Source organism: Podarcis cretensis (assembly GCF_951804945.1).
Source record: "Podarcis cretensis genome assembly, chromosome: 2".
NCBI classification, from domain to species: Eukaryota; Metazoa; Chordata; class Lepidosauria; order Squamata; family Lacertidae; genus Podarcis; species Podarcis cretensis.
Genome location: NC_137171.1, coordinates 48,103,115 through 48,122,023, shown reverse-complemented (window position 1 = coordinate 48,122,023; position 18,909 = coordinate 48,103,115). Strand labels below are relative to the sequence as shown.

General features: G+C 39.1%; 1 protein-coding gene across 14 annotated transcripts in view; it reads right to left on the bottom strand.

Annotated features, from left to right (window-relative positions):
- TENM2 (teneurin transmembrane protein 2) overlaps positions 1 to 18,909 on the bottom strand; it is a 716,795-nt gene that overhangs the window by 503,377 nt on the left and 194,509 nt on the right. For 3 of the 14 annotated variants that reach the window (XM_079964738.1, XM_079964741.1, XM_079964743.1), the window contains exon 1: positions 15,310 to 15,681. The exons of the other annotated variants lie outside the window; for them this stretch is intronic. The gene's annotated coding sequence lies outside the window, so the exon portion shown is untranslated. Of the gene's footprint in view, positions 1 to 15,309; positions 15,682 to 18,909 lie in introns of those variants that run through there. 14 annotated transcript variants of the gene reach the window in all.

Here is an 18,909-nt window from a genome sequence, read left to right as displayed (position 1 = left end):
CAGCCTGCCGCCCGAAGCACGCGGAGCCCTCCGGAGAGCTCCCCGTGCTTCGGGCGAGTGTCCGCAAGCCTCACGTGCCCGGTGGGAGGTCTTGCCAGGCGCGCAAGGTTTGGGGCGGCAGCCTGCAGCCCGAAGCACGCAGAGCCATCCGGAGGGCTCCCCGTGCTTCAGGCGAGTGTCCGCAAGCCTTGCGCGCCCGGCAGGAGGTCCCGCCCGGGCGCGCGAGGTTTGGGGCGGCAGCCTGCAGCCCGAAGCACGCAGAGCCCTCCGGAGGGTGCCCCGTGCTTCAGGCAGGTGTGCACAAGGCTTGGGGTGGCAGCCGTGGCTGGGGGGGGAAATATTTTTTTTTATTCATTTCCCCCCCCCTCAAAAAAAAATGAGGTGCGTCCTATGGGCCGGTGCACCCTATAGGACGAAAAATACGGTAATCACCTACTCTCAAAACTGATAATTTCAAGTTTGACAGGAACAGTATCTTTCTGCCATCCAATGCTAGGATAAATGAAAATGTTTGAAATTGCCTCCTGAAAGCTAATAATGAAAGAGACAAAGCAGCCTCATCAGGGAGGACCTTCCACAAATAAGGAACCACTACTGAGCAGGACTCGTCATGAGTTGGTACTAACCAGGCATAATCCAGGTGGCAGCAACAGGGGCTCACTTGCCAATTGTAGGGCCTGACATGGTTGATCTTGGGAAAGGCATTCCTTTACCTACTTGGATCCCAAGCCATTTAGGAATCCATATGCCAGTACTAATACCTTGGATTGAGCCTGGTAGCTTACTGGCAACCAATGCAGTGTTTTCAGACTGGTAAAACATGGTGCCATCAGGCTTCCCCACTTACCAGCCTAGTACACTGGTTGCAGCCTCCAGACTATCTTCAAAAGTGGTCCTTGAATGCATAGCATGTTACCGTTGTTCAGGTAGGACGTGACTAAAGCTTGAGACATGGTTAGCCAAGTCTAGGAACGATCATAGCTGGTGAAGCAGCCAAAGCTGGGTGTTTTCACTTCTAATCACAGAAGCTACTTTATTTATTTATTTCAACAATTTGTATACCATTTTAAAGTATTCAGTAAGTTGTAGGAGTTCAACAGGATGGGGGGCTGTCTGACCCCAGCTGGAAGGGAGTTCCACAAAATTGTGCCCACTATACTGAACACATGGCTACTTGTGAATATTCCCTTTGGAGTCACTCCTTCAGGGTTGCCACCCTCTGAATGGTGATCCTCTGCCCATGGCTAGCTCCTTTTTAATGTCTCCCAATATAGCTAGCTATCAATCACTGGGAGCTAGGACCTGATGTTTCCATTCCTCATTCAAACATGCCTTTACAATTCTATCTCCCTCCTCTAGCACAGCTCTTTCGCTTTCTCTCACAGAGTCCAGGCACCAATGGCTTCTTCTCAGAAGAATGGCACATATTCCTTGCTATTGCATCTCCTCTGTTTGGATTAAGTCTAATGGGTCTGCTACATGCTGCTGCTCCTTCTGAGGCTTATGTTCAGGTCTTACTCCCATATAAGTGTGCATAGGATGATAAATAGTCTGTATTCAGTCCTCATCTCCCAACAGACCACTGTGTGAAACCTATTTTTCCCAGTTTAAGAAAAGTTGCCAGTGAAGGCATAGGTAATTTTTTAAAAAAGGATCTAATTGTATGTTTCATCAAGTTAAATCTATAAAAAGGTGAATATCCTTGTGGACATTTTGAGACTGAAACAGGTATTATTGATAGAAAATAACTTTGATATTCAGAAGGGCAGACCACTTGATAATATAGCAGTCTCTTCTGACCTAAAAACTGCTTAATTGAAAGCAGAGATTGACTTTTCAATTGGTTGGGTTTTACCAGTTTGAATTTACCCTAAGGTTAACCCCTCCATTTTCTTCCTTTCTTTTTCACAAAACTTGCCATAACATCTTCAGGAGTTTTGAGCTTTATTTACTTTATTCCAAATTTAAAAAACCCCAAACACTTACAAAGGAATGTAATGCTCCTTAAAAGTCTGTTGCATGAATTGCCTGACCCCAGAACTAAAGGCTCATCAGAACAGCCTCACTTCCTGCAGCACTTTTATAATAGACAATAGAACAAAACCTAACAAATGACCAGAAGAAACCTTAATAGGCTCACAAGTTCATAGTAAAAGGGAATATGGCTAAAGGCTATAGAATGATCTTGTTCCCTATAACGTTGCAGACTTATAGAAAACACTTCAAATAAGATAATATGAGGCTTCAAAGAGGATTAGAAAATTTGTTATTACATTTATAACATGAATGGATAAAGTCCAAGTAAAAATACAATACCACTGATTAGGAACTTTATTAAGGGAAATGGCAAAAACATTACACATTTCAGTTAGATAAACATTCACCCTGGAAGATACACAAAAGCACACACAATGCCTGTCCTACTAAATGACCTAAAATTATTGAATCTAAATATTAAAGAGATGTGAGTGCTGGAGAAAAGAACTTGTTTGGCCAGTTGTGAACCACAGACATTGTCTTTCTTATCTGCTATAGAGCACAGAGTAAAGCTGTTTTATCATTATAAGGCAAGAGTGGGGAACTGGATCCAGCCAGTGGACCAGGTCCTTAAACTCCCCATCTGACACAGTCAAAATTTGACAGGTGAGTGGGGCTGTCCACCTGTCAATCACCCAGCACAATGGCATCAGGTAATATGGTATTTTAAGCATTGATAATCTGCTGATTGTTGAGACTTCAAGACACCATTTTATACTGCCAGGTGAGTGGCATATGGATGTGGATTGGCCAAAATGGCCTGGCAGGCCAAATGGGAAGCCTGGGAGACGTCATTAGTCCCAAGAGCCAGAGGTTCTCCACATGACAAGTCTATGTCTACTCACAGAACAGAACTGGAAAGGAGCTGAACATCTACACGTCACTCAATCGAGACAGAATCTATGGACAACTGCCTTATCTGAACAACTGACAAAAAGGATGCATGCCTTGAACAATATATCTGATGTGGACAATTTTATCAAAATATGGTACCCCTTTATAAAATATTTGAACAAGCACTCTGATGACTGGCACTAATGAAGGCTTATGACAAAATCTGATACAGTACATTAAACTTCTGTTCCAGCAAGTGAAATTGGGGAATGCTTAATGCTTTGTTCATATTTTGCTGGAAAAAAAAATTAAAATGAAAGACAAGTCTATATGCACAACACTTTATCATAACTACGTATGTCAAACTACCACAAGTATATACAACCACTAAGACACATTTCGCAAATTTAGTAAGCATTTTATACATATAACAATCATATTGAAGTTACATGTTTCAAACACAAGGCTTCCATAAAAGTGAATCGAAACAGATAATTAAGAAGCAACAGCCAACTGTCCTTTATTTATGATTAACACTAGACATTTCTCTTTTATTTTCTTTATTTTCTCATTTTTCACCCATACTGTTTAAACTGCACACAAACACAGAACTCTACTTTAATTAAAAACAACACAGCAAAAAATTGCACCTGGCGCATATTCAATTCAATTCAATTTTCAATTCAAATTGTAATACAAAATATACAACAAAATTCAGTTCACTGGCTAACTGAGCTGCAGGTAGTTGGTTAACTACAACCACATTTACTATCAAACTGATTCCTGCTGATGGCAACAAAACCACAATACAATTTTGTATTTTTAGCATTTTATTTATTTGTTTCTTCTTCTATAACTAAAATAACAGCTAATCACAATCTATAGCCATTTCCAAAAAGAAACATGTCATTTGAAGTAATGCATATTATCATATAATGCCTGCAGATTATGTTTTATGCAGTACCAAAGTTGTGTCATTTGAATAAAATTTTAACTTTTATTTCCTAAGTCTCACTAATAACAGTCCACAGAGCCAGTGCTTTATCTTTGTTTTCCAGAATAAAAGTAAAAGGTAAAGGGACCCCTGACCATTAGGTCTAGTCGTGACCGACTCTGGGGTTGCAGCGCTCATCTCGCTTTATTGGCCGAGGGAGCCAGCATACAGCTTCCGGGTCATGTGGCCAGCATGACTAAGCTGCTTATGGTGAACCAGAGCAGTGCACGGAAACGCCATTTACCTTCCCGCTGGAGCGGTACCTATTTATCTACTTGAACTTTGACGTGCTTTTGAACTGCTAGGTTGGCAGGAGCAGGGACCAAGCAACGGGAGCTCACCCCGTTGCAGGCATTCGAACCGCCGACCTTCTGATCGGCAAGTCCTAGGCTCTGTAGTTTAACCCACAGCGCCACCCATGTCCCGTTTTCCAGAATACTGCACAGCAATAGTAATTTTGTGGGTTTTATGTACAGGGGCAGCAAGGCCACAAAGATAGATATGGAGATGGAGATGGAGATGGAGATGGAGATGATAGAGAGATAGAGATGATAGAGATAGAGATAGAGATAGAGATAGAGATAGAGATAGAGATAGAGATAGAGATAGAGATAGAGATAGAGATATAACACAGAAAGAAAAGGCGTGAAGCTTCATCACTCACAAATGAGGTCAAGGTCCTATTGTCCAAAGAGAGGGAAATAACTAAGCCAGCCCCACCATGTGCAGTGCTCCACATGCTTCACTTTCTTAAAGATCAAGAGCTCTCTGAGGGCTCATGCCATAAGGACACAGAGACCATGTGTGCAGAAAAGTATCATACATACATGCAGAGGGTTTTCTGGAACCCTGTCAATAAATCTCCCCCTGCTCCTTCTTCTTAAAGGTTAAAATAGTATCTTCCTGAGTTTGTATCTGATTGAATTGGGGCAGGGGGCACATTTGCTCTTTCAGCTTCATTTCATTTTTTTAAAAAAAAGTGAATTCAAGAGAATGCATGATTTTTAAACTGTTTTAAACTGTTAATGGAAAATGTAAATAGATAAAATCTTAACAGTGGTTGAATTTGAATATTAATTTTCTACCATGGAATCCTAGCCATGTCTACTCAGAAGTACTATTGGATTCAATGGGTCTTATTTCTAACAGTAGTTGTTAGGACTGCAGCCTTACCCATAAAAAATGAGCAAGATATAAGTGAAGCTAAAATAATCAAACTGGTTATTTTAGACACAGAAATTTAGAGGTTTACTTTTTATTCTTCCTTCTTATGCATAGCCATAATTGACTGAGTACCATCAAATAGTCCTACATTAAAGAAACTTCTTGTATGATACAATAACAAATGAAAATGGTGTCAACAAATCACTTGCCTGATTACCAACTCTTATTTACAATAAAAACTATTCACTAAAAATAGGCACAAAAATTAACTTCCACTCAGAAGCAAACTTCAGTTTAAATTGCAGCAATTACATCTTTAGCTCTCCTATTTATGTAGTGCACTGATACTTGCTCACTTGAAAAGGTGGTACGTACACGTTAAATATGAAGTATAGACTATGTCACTGGTTTCTGCAAATGATTTGTTACTTATTCAGATCAGTTAAAAAAACACCACAGCAACTTTTTTTTACCCCCAAGCCACTTCTGCAAAGGAGGAATATCAGCAATTTGCACTTTTACAATGGAGTTATGAAATGTTGGTCTGTCACATGTCTTTGCTATCAGGGTTAATTCTAGTTAACTATCCTTTACCTTGTCAGCTCCTAAATTGTGGAGATAACTTAAATTTTCATATCAGCTTTGTAAGAAGTGCAGCTGAGTATTGATCTTGGAGGAGGAATATCAGTTTACTGAAGGCAGCTTAATTGCTTTTTGAAGGCCATTGCATTGCTGTAGGGAATAAGCTGGTTTTCTTAAACTGTCCTCTACTACATTTCTATTGTGAAACATAGCTCAATTGCTGAGTACATGCTTTGCATCCAGACAGTTCCAGCCTCAATCCTGACACCTGGCAAAGAACCATATCTGAAACCAGGAAGAGCCACTGCTCAGCAGTGGACAATACAGAGTCACGTGGAACGATGATCTGACTTTGCCTAAGGCAGCTTCTGATACCTTTACATAAAGCATAGCAATTCACTAGGTGACGTCAATGTTTGATGCTACCATGCCTTTCTATTTTTAATCATGCAATATGATACTATTGTACAACATTATCGTGACATTATTATATCCTGCTTTAACAAACACCTTGATTAAACATCTTGGCTTAACCTCTGTGTATATATTTAATTAAACCCCCACTTCACCTCTGTATTTTTTACATCATGGAAACACTGCACAATTTAAATGTTCTGTTCTGTTGACACATCTTATTTACATGGCAGCTAATAAATCTCTTCTCTCAATGCCCCTGAATATATTATATACTCGCTCACTATTAGTGCCAACGTTTCAGAGATGATGGCACTAAATATTTTTCTCTAGGCATAATATCATCAGACACATCATGGGGTTCAATGTATCCCTAAAAAGGCAGCTTCTGAGATAAAAAGACTCATTTGTTTGCTTAAATCAAAAGTTGTAGTGGATTAACTAAACTTTGAAATAAAATGGCATGTAGTGGTAAACAAATCAGATCTGCACTCAAGAGAACCACATGACTACACCTGCACAGTCAGCAGCAATGTTCATGTGTTTTATTCACAGTTGCTTTCTTCCACCTCTTCTGTGCTGCAAGTCAACCTATTTTTAGAGCAGGTGGAGTTGGAGAGTGCTGTTCAAGAAGAAATCAAAGGTCCCACTAGGCATCTGCCACGTTTGTTTGCTGTAGTAGAAACACCAAATTATGGCACTTGAAGACTAACCACTACATTGTTGTATATGAGTCTGGATCCAGATACTTAGGTGATTTGGTGATTTAAGTGAACTTTGACCAATGAAACCTTATGCTAAAATATACCGGTATGTGCTAGACTTTACTGTGCCATTCACATCTCCAAACCCGAGCCAGGCATTCTTAAAATGTATTTTTTATATTTTTTGTTACAACTCTAGTGTGGGACACACATTTCTATGCATTTCTGAAACCAAATTTCCCAGGTTCTGGAGTGAGCAACACAATGATGGTAGGTGAATTACTCTAGTCTTGTGTCTGGGAAGCTCTATCCTCTACAGCCCTGGCAGTATTGGGCCTGAGGACAGGCTGCTGTAAGGCTGGCAGAGGTAGCCCAGATACATTTAATCAAACACACAGGCATAGCACATGAGGAACTTTGAGAAACTAAGTCTAGATAGCAGAATGCCCTCATTAGGCACCTGGGAGGGAGAAACTGATATGAGTATAGAGCTGTTCCAGAAAAACAAACAAACAGGTTTTATTGCTAAAGTTAAAAAAGGCACACTGTAAGGCAAATTACTGAAGGCTTGTCCCAGAAGAGAGGAAGGGAGAAAAAGATATGGATAAAGAGAAAGATGAGGTGGCTACAAGCCAAGAGTAGACATGCTGTGATGCTTCAATGTAAGTGGGGAAGAGAAAGTGGTATAAACTGGAAAGTGGATAGAAAGAGAGAAGAAATAATAGGAATGGAAGAAGAGCGAAAGATTTTAATCATGTTTAGCATGTTACCTAGTTACCATAGGCAACTAGGGATTTCATCCAGGTGAGTGAGTGGGGGGGATGGAAGAGGAAGATCATCACTGATCTAGGAGTCCAACAACTTTGCTTTCGAAAAACAAAAAAGCAAAGTGGAAACTGAAAGGGAAATTTCAAGGTGAACAAAAGGTAGAGGTTGCCTGTAATTTTCTGAATAGAGGGATACATGACTCTTGGTTGGTCTGTTTTGCTACTAACTGGAAGGTTATGTAAGTGCTTAGGGCTCTCAGTAGTAATCGATAAGCAATTGGGTGTTGCCTTGATTGGTTTAGAAAACTGAGAACTTCTTAGCCAAGGCATCGAGGCGAAGATGCTCATTTGCCCTTATCACCAAAAAGTGGGAACTAGTCCTTCAAACAGATGATAACTTGGTTCAGACAATGCAGACAACATGGCAATTATGAGCAAAGGTGGTAGCATAGGGACAAAATGTAGATGAGCTGGTATTCTATTGTAACTTTTTTTAAAAAAACAAACGAACACCTGAAACTACATAGCACCAAGCAGCTGATAGGTGCTGAGAAACATAGCTTTGAAGTCTGTTTGAAAATGGTTTCAACACAGACTGCTTGCAAACTTCAAAGTGATGGCAGCCACACCTTTACCAGCCTCATACCTCAACATGGTACACAGGACAAGAAGTCGCTGTAATGGCCATGAGAATCAATAGGACAGATGTGTATGACCTTATCTGAGCAGAAAATTTAAAATAAATTTGCTAACTGCTTAAGTTAAAAGTAATTTGGTAGTCCAAAGCTTTGTTTCCATTACAAGACAGATATTTTGTGAGCATTCTAGAAATGAAGACTAATAATTTATATATATAATCCAACCACAGAATATGATTTGAAACATAGTCTCCATTAAATGTGAGTTCACTGGACTTTACACACTACAGTAAAATAATTGCATTCAGTTGTACTTGCACTCTCTCTTATGGGACTTCCTGTTGTATCCAGGATTGCTACCCAAGTGTCCTGGTGTTTACAGTTAGACAAGGGAAAAGATATAAAGTAAAGAGGAAAGAGGATTTTAGCAAAGTTGTCAAGTTTTATATATGTCTACCATAATAGCTTATGCTAGCTTGGCTGTCACTTTCCATTTAAATCAGATTGGTAGAGGAAATCTACCCCCCTCACCCCTTATATTTATTATTTCCACAAAACAGATTTAAATACAGACTTAGAAAAGAAAAAAGGGATCAACATTTAAGTATTATAGATTTTTTCAAATGTAAACAGCTCTGATGACTTAGTTATCAAAGCACTGAAAAGAAAAACAAATCCATGTGCCATACACTGCTTTTCTGTAATTTACATTAGGGTAAACTTTAAAAAATCAGTTTCATAGTACAATAAATAATGAGAATACTATTTGGTTGAGTATGTACAAAGATTAAATTATCTATCATTAAATACTAGTAAGTAAAGCACATATTCTTGCACTAGATGTGCTTATCTATTACATACAGAACAAATATAAAGTAAGAATCAGAGAATTGAATACCACCCTAAGGACAATCCTGCTTCTGGTAATAACTTAGAGATACAAAATGAGCTCATTCATATGAATATACTGCTTGCACCAATTGTAGTATAAGAAGTAGTGAGTGATTCAACATCAGTACCATTCTAAGAATGCTTTCCAGATAATCCATCCAAATTTTATCTCAAGTAAATTGAATTTTGTCAGTTGAATTTACTTAGGAAAAAAATATATACCGATAGAATTCTACTTAAGAGAAATATCTACTGTTGATAACACTGGAACATTCACATTTTAAATATAAAGTGTGGGAAAGTGTGGGGAGGATGGCATGGGCAAGTCTGTTACAAGCTGGGCCTAAATGTCAATGGAGTTCAGGGTTTAGTTCAGTTCTGGGATCAGAAGACAAACTCTCAGTTTGCCTTTACAAGTCACCCAATTATAAATTTTATAATTACCTTTAAGACAGTCCCCTTCCCAATTATCACGAGAAAAACAAACTAGCTTTATGTGATCTGGATGATAACTACTCTTTAACTTTGTGAAATAATTTGAAGGCTTTTTACCATGTTTCGTTCAAGAACACAAGCAACTTGCCTGATCTATCCATCTCCCCATCGGTTACCCACCTACACATGAAGAGTTTTATGCAACTAAGGCATACATTAGGGACTTACTGGACCATCCCTCATGGATTTTTTTAGTTTTAAAATTATTTTTGACTAAGTGTAAGGCAATTTCTTTCTACAAAAGCCTTTCCCCTCCTTTTAAATGTCTTTCTCAAAAAATGCATCAACATTCTGTAGGTTATTAATAAATAAGGTAAATGCCTTAAGTGAGAATCTTAATTTAGCATTCACTATCTACTCTGAGACTATAATGTTCAATTAATTAAGAAGAGAAATATATATACGCTGAAAAAGATATATACTGTTACTCATTTATTCCTTGAAAATACATCTAGTTTAACACTAAAGTAAAATTTCAGAAGGCTAAGAATGTATTTTGGACAAAGATCTATAATGGCCTCATTCACACAATATGGTAAGTCAACCTGTGGCTTACTGGGATGGCACTCTGCTTCTTCCTGGTCCTTTTGCTCCTGTACTGCACTGAGCTAAGCCAAGGTTTGGCATACTGTGTCATCTGAAATGGGTTAAGCTCAATCATCACTAACCATGAGCTGTAAACTATATGCTTCCAATGTTTGTGATTGTGTATCTCATAGGAAGCTGCATTCCATGTGCAGGAAATAAAGCTGAACCATGTTCTATAAAACTTGTCATATTTTGTGTCGTTTCTTCAGTCTAATATTTTCTAAACTGGCTGGCAACAGGTATCCAAGAGGAATATTTCCCAGTCCTACCTGAAGAACTCAGGGAAATAACCTGGGAGTTTTACATGCAATATATGTGATCTACTATAATGCTACAACTCCATCTCAGGTTTTAATTCCACAGACATACTCACAGTATTTGTGTTTCTTATAGTAAGCACTTTTACAGTTATCATAATTTTTCAACTGAAAATATGCAGAAATGTGTGTTTTATTTATCTGTTCTCTGTATTTTCTGCAGGAATTTGCTTCATGACTTTTGCTTTATTTAGAACACATTCTATTTCCAAAATTTATTTGAATTTTAAAGATGATTCCAATGTTAAAAGAGCTAGAAAGAGTCTTTAGTAGTTTTTTCAGTCAGAACTGAAAGTGAAGGATACTTTATTCAGGGTCAGCTACCTACCTACATCTTTAAGGAAAACCTTTCCTGTTTAAAACATCTCCCTTTTACTCTCAGGAGCTTTCAACATTATGGCAAGTCAGCAGAAAGTGGATCTGGCAGAGATTTGTGCATCTAGTTTTCATGCTTCAATATCCAGGAAAGGCATTCTCACATTTTATCACATGAGGAGATACACACATTCTTACCTCAGATTGAAACCCAACATGAGACCCGCTTTCCTTCTTTTAACATACTGTATAACCAAAGCCCTTCTTAAAATAAGAACTTCATCCTACATTTTATAAAGTAGATTGAGCAAATGTTAGTGTTTGTATTATGGTTGGATTAAATAAGATACCTAAAAACTAAAATCATGGTTTCCAAATATCACATTTAAAAACCATATTAGAAAAAAGTCATCTTGTTACCATGCAATACCAACCCCCTCCATTACACCAAGCTTGCAAATGCTTTGTTACAAACAGTTTATTACAGTTATTGTAGATTGTGTGTTGCAGGTACTGCTGAGCTCATGTATGAAAATATTAAACAGCAACCCCCCAAAATATTCCCAAGTTTTTCCAAAGCATTCACTTTCCTGTATACCGTGTGTGTGTGTGTCCAGAACTGCTATCACAGTGCTCTATCATGAAAATAAGAAACAATGTGAATTTGAAAATCCAGCTTGATTGGTTCTTGCACACTGTGGGTTCCAATACACAGATGTCACTTTTTTGGCACTAGATATATACCACATCGGGCAGCATTTGCAGTTCTAATTATAGTTGTTTAGATGGGAACCAATCGAGAGATCATCATATATAACTATTGTGCTCACTGCTATACTGTAAAAAAATCCCCTCACAACAGGTGGTTAGCTGATATAATCAGTATGGAGTAGATGTGCCCTTTAAATGGCTCAGCCTTGCTAGGTTAGAGGAACTTGAATGTATATTTTCATTTTGCAGTGGTCAGAAATTATGGCTGGGCTTATCCCTCCTTTGTGTTGTCTTTGGCATCAGACATTCGACGCCAGCATGATAGGAACAACCCCCTGCCCTCCATCTTAGTCCATAGCTCAGGAGGAAAAATGAAGGCTCATCCCTGTTGCACTCAGCTTCAAGATTATCACTGGGAGACAGATATTTGCAGAAGGGACATTTGCCAAGGCAACCATGGTGAGAAAATTTGTGGAAACTTGGTAATTTGTATGAATGTGGCTTTGTGTGCACTTCATAATTATGAAGTTTTATACTGGAGAACATGAGCCAAGTCTGAGTCAATGTCATACAAACAGAAAATTAAAGGTTGCTTCATGCTGACAAACGTCCCTGTTCTCTTGCACTGCCCTGATAGAGATTACAGTATTTCATCTACCCATCGACTTGCTGCCTAACTGCTGAGGTCAAGGATTCTCTTGCAAGAGCTTCCTCTATCTTAATTCTCAAAGGATACAGAGAAATAGGTCATCCATAGCAGTACACTGCAATATGCTAATTCAGTATGCTAAATTCTGTCAGTTGTATCAAATGTTGCAGGCAATGTAATGCCTTCGAATAATTAATTGCTGATGTTAATACATATATTAATCTAGCTCCGTATATGTTTTGAATATATGCAGGACTTGTATTGTAATTTTGTCAAAGGAACACTGTCTTCCTATAAAATTCTATCACTAGGGCTGAATCAGAAGGGTTATGGTCTGCTTTCCTACTGGTCACCTATTCTTCCAAGAACATCCAGTTTTCTAGCTCAATTAGTTTTACCTGAATCAATATGACACTAACCAATATTTCCAGTAGCTGGATGTTACTTTTAAGCTGCATAAAAAGGAAATACAGCTGCATTGGTCCATAAGAGCCAATATTAAAATCCACAAGAGGGCTATATGCATATTAAGATCCACCCAAAATATCACAAAATAGGAAATCTTAAAAGTTTCCCAGAACTTTTCATCAGGCTAAATGGTACACAAAGCAGGGGATGAGATGGATGAGGAATCAAAAACAAAAAAATACAAATATTAGGTTGGATATTGTAGTCATGAGGTCTGCATTTAAATGCAGTCTTAAGATGGAGATTGCAAACAATAAACTAGTCCCTGTTAGGTGCTGCAGTTATCAGGTCACCCATAGAATTATGGGATAAGGAAACAATGGCGTCTCCATTTTTTGAAAATATAAAGTCCAGCTGTTATTGAGATCTGTCTCACACCTTATCCCATAATTCTATGGGTAACCTGATAACTGCAGCACCTAACAGGGACTAGTTTATTGTTTGCAATCTCCATCTTAAGGGTTCCTCATTCTATCACTTTCTAGTCTTCTGTCATTCCTGTCATTCACATTTTTAGCTAGTCTCTTTTGCTTTCTTATACAGTGGTACCTCAGGTTACATACGCTTCAGGTTACATACGCTTCAGGTTACAGACTCCGCTAACCCAGAAATAGTGCTTCAGGTTAAGAACTTTGCTTCAGGATGAGAACAGAAATCATGCTCTGGTGGCGCGGCAGCAGCAGGAGGACCCGTTAGCTAAAGTGGTGCTTCAGGTTAAGAACAATTTCAGTTAAGTACGGACCTCCAGAACGAATTAAGTACTTAATCTGAGGTACCACTGTACCACAGTCAAAGTGTCTTGTTTATTTTATGCCTTATATTCAGTTTTGAGTATATGAAATAATTTTATCTAACAAGGAAGTATTGCTACTATAGTCTAAAAGTACAGATACGCTTATTGCTCCCAGATCTCTACATAGCTTTAATGCAGACACATGCAAAGGAGGAAGTAATTTCATGCACCGGACAGAAGATATATTAATTAAGATAAGCTTATAAATGTCAGCTGTGGTTCTGTTTCCTAACCTTTTCCCTCTCACCTCCCTAGTAATCTCAAATAGGGAGAATTATAATTAACCCCAGCATATGCTCATTGACCTTTTAACCCAAGAACATGTGCAACACACTTTGTTCCCCAGTTTAGAAAGGCACTGGAAACAACTTATAAGATCTATGTTCATATTATTTGCAGTGGATCTAATTTCAAACATCACTACATTAATCACCATTTTAAATGGTAACCTTTTAGCTTGTCACTGTGGAATTTGTGATGAAACATGAATGATGACAGCGCAAAATGTAGACAAGATATCTAGGACACATGTTGACTGATCTATCCCCATCCTCATTATTGCCAGTTCTCACAGGGCAATTTCTACAATGGGATAAAAGGCTGTAAGCAATGATATTTAATGAGAGAGGCATGGTTGGGAGATTTACAGCGCTTAAACCCTGCCCACCAGGGAATCAAACAACAACAACCACCTCTCTGAAGAACATGTTCTGCAGTTCTGCTGGATATACAGAAGAACATAGAGACCATAATAAGAAAGGAGTAGAAATGTCTGGCTGCAGGGGGGAAAGCACAGTATAAAGGGCTGAGCTGCTATAGGAGGCTTCAGAACAATGGGCACGTCTTTTACCAAGTAAAGCTTAACAAAGCTATCATTTATTTTCCTATCATATTATAATGGTTCTGACTGCCATTTGATGGCTGAAAATATCAAACCAATATATTCTTCCCAAATTAATAAAATGCAGATGCTAGACATCAAACCTGGTGTCACACTTATGCAAAGCATGCACTTTCCAGGACCCTGTAGCCCATGTCACAACAAGGACTTCAGAGTGTCAAGGAATGGACAAGGAATCGTGTAGTCCCCAAGAGTAGCATCAAATTGTCAGGCTAATAAACCTTCAGATATCTTTCCTTAAAAAAATTAGTATCAAATCCCCACTTGTTATTTCAAGAAAATGTATCTTTCCTAATATTTTGAAGCTATGGAAATGTAAAGTAGCCTTTTTATTACTTCACGTTAACAAATTTCCTTTCAAGCAGTTCTACCAATTTAAAAATACAGCACATAAGTGCATTGTGAGCAAATAATTTAAAGCATCTCAGTTCTATATACTTATTTTAAATTATTATAAATTGACCTATACCCCAAAATACTTTTCAGGGTGGGACACAAATATAAAACTCAAGCAGCGATACAATAAAATTAAGAGGAATAAAAGCATTCAACTACCTAAAAACACCACCATCTAAAATACATGAGCAAATAAACAGGTTTTAATCTGGTGCCAGATATAATAGTTTAAGTTCCAGGAGTACCACAATCAGGAGGGTATTTCAGAGTTGTGGCACCATCATAGAAAAGGCCTCCTATTTTTTGTAGATACGTGTGATGTACTACTCCTAAACATGGAATTTGGACAAGGGTTGTCTCTGATATCCTGCATATATTTGGGTCTAAATTATTTGGGACCCAAGTTATTTGGATCCAATTATTACTGTGATACTATGCATTAGTCTAAAGAATGGTTTAATCTGAGAGAGTTTCCATATCTCATTTATAAAGGGTCTTTCAAACATTTATTGTGGTTTATTGTGAATGTGCAGCATGTTCATGCATGCTGACTAATCACTACAAAACAGGGTAGCACAGCTCTAACCCAACACCACCAATCAGATCATTCAAATAATAACCGATGTCCCATTTATATATATATAAAAGTACCTGTTTCTTCAGGCTGGAGGTAAGGAATAAAGCTTAAGCTTCTTCAATCCCCTCTCTCACTATTCCTCAAGGTAAATACTGGCAGAACTGGCAGAAACCCCCTGACTTGAATGTCATATGAAGTCTTGAGGCAAACGCAGGTGAATGAGTAGGCCTGTAATCAGACTCGGGGTATTTTCCTCAGTCCAACATAATGTTTAGGCTTAGGTTTGTCAGCTGAAATACCTGTTTCTTTTTTAGCCGTATGTTGTCTTCCTCTTCAAGTTAATAAGGAATGCTGTTCTTTTCTCCCGGCCCTCCCTTTGCCTTGGACACTGTTCCCAGTGCACAGAAACAAGAGGCTGTAGGCCTATAGAGGGCAGCTGTGGGCACGGATAATCAGCAGAGTTCCCTGTGGTGATGACTACAATTCCCATGATGCTTCTGTTAAAGCCAAAGCTATCTCTTGGCATTTTAGGCCAAGCAGGAAGTTAAGCAGTAGGAGGTGAGCAGCAAGGCATATAAATAATCTCCCTCTAGTTTAAATAGGCTTTGGCTGCCTGCTGTGTCATGGTTGTCAATGTTAATGTTCTGAGACACGGTCCACACGTAATATATAATTTTCTTCCAGTGTTACAATGAACACATTGACATGATCAAATTTGGCTTAATAAATCAGGATATGCATGAGCTCTTACTTTGCTACTCACTTCACGTGAGTGGAGAAGCAAACCACGATGCGGCAGTTACGTATAGCTTCCTGTTAGGTGTGAATCAGGAAACTATGGTTAATGGTTTCTAAACAAGCTAAGAGATGAAACCACGATTTAAAGTTGGCTTTCACTTCCTGGGTGTTTGCAGGCCATTATCCACAGTTCCTGGTTTGCATAAAATGGTTGACTGCAGCTTCCTAGCTTGTTTTCCCACTCAAATGTAGTATCTGCATATGATGCTCTGTGGGAGCCCAAAATTTGGCACTCCGAAATGGATCGTCTAAATTATGTCTTCTCAATTTTGCACCTCCTCGACTTGGCACCCTGTGTGAGGGATCCACCCATACCGTCCTAAATATGAGTTTGTGTGTACTCTGACATATTAAACAAGGATTTGATCATGTGAACTAAGTCAGCATGTTATTTGTGTTATAGCTCTTCAGGTAGAAACCCTCTCTCCCCCCTTATGCTCAATTTTCTGTTCCCTACTCCCCCTGCTCAATTTTCCTACAACCTACATCCTAGGGACAAATGTTTGTTACTTGCTTCATTTAAAATTCCACTGTTTTCTAGATCCAGGGTTAAAGATACATTTGTTATACAATTATACCCCTATAACTTATTTATTTTGGTTATTCCATGACCCAAACACCCATTCCTGATAAAATGGAGAAGGTGAGAAAGCATGGCTGGAGCTAAAAAAGCTTGCTGTTGATTGTGTGGATCTGTGATCACAACATTGTATATTGGATATGGATGCAAGCTACACAAACACCATGGGGCCAACACCTCAGCCTGAACATATGGGCTGAGGCCATATTACATATTACATGGCTTTGTCGAAGGGGTATGACATGGGAAGGCCTGAAGCCGTATCTGACCTCATGCAATTCAGTAGTGAGCCTGCCAGATGCCCCGATCATTCAGCTAGGTGAAAATAATCTGGTAAACTAGAAAGGCATCAACCTCACATTCGCAGCAGCACTGGACCTCAAGGCATTGTACACAATGCACCCAGTAATGACAATTCTGTGATCAGAACTGCTGGAACATGAGTCAATGAACAAGGTGATGCAGCACATGTTGGCACTCAGGACCAGATCATTTGGCATCCTGGCATCAGATTTGACAATGGGGCTCTATACAGACCCAATTTGGTGCGTTTTTGTCAGCTGGCAATGAAGTTTGGTTGCTTGATGTGTGCAGTGGCATTAGGGATTGGGGTTGCAGATGTGAGTATTTTGGGGCCAACTCAAGTGATGGATAAGGCATTAGGTTGGATCCTGAGTCTAAGCGGACAGAGAGTTGGGAACACCCCACTCCTGTCCAAGGAATCAGGGTATCCGTTAAAGGGATCCAAGGGGAGGTACTTTTGTCTGGCTGCCCAGATGGAGGCTGATGGGCCATAGTACAACCAAAATGGTGTTCCTTTGAGGCTTTAAAATGCAGCAGTTACTCAGTCACTGTCGGGAATCCAGATGTCTTCTGCCAAGGGTGTATTTTTATGAAAATGGTGAGCTTCCTCAGTGTTCAAAGTGCAATGACCGCTCCCCACTTAAAACGGGGGGCGCCTTTTGCGTGGACGCGTGCAGCCCTGGATCTGGAGTGGCCCCATCAGCATAGGCTTTGCCTTCCCTCAGGTGGGATACCTGGAGGTCCCCGCCTACCCCAGTGAGTTGTCCAATCCCACCTGGAGGAAGCGTTGCCAGGGAAACCAGGCCAGGTAAGGGGAGGGATTACCTGCCCACACTATACTACCACCACCAGCAATACCATTGTGGTAGAGAAAGCTCTGTAAAATGTGGTTACACAAGCAGCTGGGTACCTATTGGATGGTGCCTGTAAAATCTGTGGCAACCAACACCAAGTACTTCCTTGGAGTAAAGTGCATGCAAGTCCACTGGGAGAGTGAAGAGTTAATAATTGTAGGAGGGCCATCTGTCTCCCAGAGATATTGATAAGATGGTTGACTGTTCTTAGAGGCCCTAGATCTTAATTGCATTTTATATTAAAATAATTTAGTGTTATTTTAGTAATCAACAGTGTTTGTTCAAACAGGAAACTTGAGGACAACTCTACTACATCACTAGTCATATTATACAAGCACGACAGCACTTCTGTAGGGATTTAAAAAAATACTGTGAATACCTGGAGCACTACTTCCCCCCTCCTCCAGCAATGTTCCATCATTTCCAGAACTCTCTCTATTTTATAAGATGTTTTATTTTGTTCTTCTTTGCAATCTCTCAGCAATCCTCCACAACACAGAGAAAGACTACCCTCTATCTATTATGTCTGGAGAACTATATATCACACTATTACAGGTCTATCCTTCAAGGCTAAAATGAGGTTGGGGCATGCTCTGACCAATTTCTGGGATAATATAGATTAAATTCTATGCTAGTCCTTTTCATTTCCAATTGACATCAACTATTGTTGCTATTCCATTAAATACTCAACTCATTCTTAAAGCTGCTCTAACCACAATGCTGAATGTGAAAGGGTGACATAAATAGAAAAGAGAGCCTGTCATTGATTTCTTCTCTTCCTTTTAGCTTTGTTGTAAGATCATCCTGGGGAAAAATTATTTGGGTAGACATGGAGCAGGACTGGTACCACAGATGGAAAACCTTTGTTATTTTATGCTATTAATATTTACAAAATTACATGCCCCCTAATTGAATACAAGTTTGTAACTCAATCAAGGGCTTGTGCTAACATCATAAATATTGACAGAACAGTTCACACGCTTAATGAATGGTGGAAAATTCTGGGAGAATAGTGCCCACCTAAGGATAATAGTACTTTTGTGTGTGTTGCCCTATATTCTAATGAAAACAAGGATTATTGTAGGACACACCCTGAAAAGAAAAAAAGGATAAGCAGAAAGATCAAATCAGCATTTAAA